Source organism: Ailuropoda melanoleuca, chromosome 9, assembly GCF_002007445.2.
Source record: "Ailuropoda melanoleuca isolate Jingjing chromosome 9, ASM200744v2, whole genome shotgun sequence".
NCBI classification, from domain to species: Eukaryota; Metazoa; Chordata; class Mammalia; order Carnivora; family Ursidae; genus Ailuropoda; species Ailuropoda melanoleuca.
The window spans coordinates 23709062-23711305 of NC_048226.1; positions in this window are offsets into that span (position 1 = coordinate 23709062).

Consider the following 2244-nt stretch of genomic DNA (forward strand, 5'->3'; position numbering starts at 1 on the left):
GAGACTGGTCAAGTTTCATTCCTTTGCATGTAGCTGTCCGGTTTTTCCAGCACCATTTATTGAAGAGACTGTCTTTTTTCCACTGGATGTTTATTCCTGCTTTGTCAAAAATTAGTTGCCCAAAGAGCTGGGGGTCCACCTCTGGGTTCTCTATTCTGTTCCATTGGTCTATATGTCTATTTTTGTTCCAGTACTATGCTGTCTTTGTGATCACAGCTTTGTAGTACAGCTTGAAATCCGACATTATAATGACCCCAGCTTTGTTTTCCTTTTCAACAATTCCTTGGCCATTTGGGCCTTTTCTGGTTCCATACAAATTTAAGGGCTATTTGTTCCAGTTCTTTGAAAAATGTCCTTGGTATTTTGATCGGGATAGCATTGAAAGTGTAGACAGCTCTGGGTAGCATGGACATTTTAACTATGTTAATTCTTCCGATTCATGAGCATGGAATATTTTTCCATCTTTTTGTGTCTTCCTTAATGTTTTTCAAGAGTGATTTGTAGTTTCTAGAATATAGATCCTTTATGTCTCTGGTTAATTCCAAGGTAATGTATGGTTTTTGGTGCTATTGTAAATGGGATGGATTCCAAATTTCTCTTTCTTCAGTCTCATTATTCGTGTATAGACTTGCAACTGACTTCTGAACATTGATTTTGTATCCTGCCACATTACTGAATTGCTCTATAACTTCTAAGAGTTTGGGAGTGGATTCTTTTGGGTTTTCCATATAGAGTATCATGTCATCTGCCAAGAGAGACAGGTTGACTTCTTATTTGCCAATTTGGATACCTTTTATCCTTTTTGTTGTCTGACTGATGTTGCAAGGACTTCTAGTACTATATTGAATAATAATGATGAGAGTGGGCATCCTTGTCTTGTTCCTGATCTTAAGGGAAAGGCTTCTGGCTTTTCCCCATTGAGAATGATATTTGTTGTACGCTTTTCATAGATGGTTTTTATGAGCTTGAGGAATGTACCCTCTATCCCTACAGTCTGAAGGGTTTTAATCAAGAAAGGATGCTGTATTTTGTCATATGCTTTTTCTGCATCTATTGAGAGAATCATATGATTTTTGAATTTTTCCTTCTGGATAAAATCTAAGGCACTGATAGATTTGCAAATGTTGAACGACCCCTGCATCCCAGGGATGAATCCCACTTGCTCATGATGGGTAATCCTTTTAATATACTGTTGGATTCTATTAGCCAGGATATTGTGTAGGATTTTGACATCCATGTTCATTAGGGAAATCAGTCTGTAATTCTACTTTTTGATGGGGTCTTTGCCTGGTTTGGGGATCAAGGTAATATTGCCCTCATAGAATGAGTTTGGTAGCTTCCCTTCTGTTTCTATTTTTTGAAATAGCTTTAGGAGAATTGGTATTATTTCTTCTTTGAATGATTGGTAGAATTCCCCAGGAAAACCATCCGGGCCTGGAGTTTTGTTATTTGGAAGGTTGTTTATCACTGACTCAATCTCTTCATAATAAATTGGCCTGTTTAAAAAATCAATTTCTTCCTGTTTCAGTCTGGGTAGTTTATAGGTTTCAGGGAGTCCTCCATCTCTTCCAGATTGCTTAATTTATTGGTGTAAAGCTGTTGATAAAAGTTTCTAATAATGCTTCCAATTTCATTGGTGTTGGTTGTGACTTCTCCTTTTTCATTCATAATTTTATTAATTTGGGTCCTTTCTCTATTCTTTTGGATAAGTCTTGCTAGTGGTCTGTCAATTTTATTTATTCTTTCAAAGAACCAGCTTCTAGTTCTGTTGATCTGCTCTACTGTACTCCTGGTTTCGAATTAATTGATCTCTGCTCTAATCTTGGTCAACTGCTTCCATGTACGTGAATAAGGTTTGTCCCTCTGTTGCTGCTCCAACTTCTTGAGGTGAGAATATAAAAAGTGCATTTTAGATTTTTCTATTCTTTGAGTGAGGCTTGGATGGCTATGTATTTCCCCCTTAGGACTGCCTTTGCAGTATCCCATAGGNGTCCCATAAGTTTTGGACCACTGTGTTTTCATTCTCATTGGTCTCCATAAATTTTTTAAATTGATTTTTGATTTCCTGGTTTATCTAATCATTCTTGAGCAGGATGGTTCTTAGTCTTCAAGTGTTTGAGTTTTTTCCAAATTTTTCCTTGTGGTTGAGTTCCAATTTCAAAGTGTTGTGTTATGAGAATATGCAGGGAATAATTTCAGTCTTTTGGTATTGGTTGAGACCTGTTTTGTGTCCCAGAACATGAT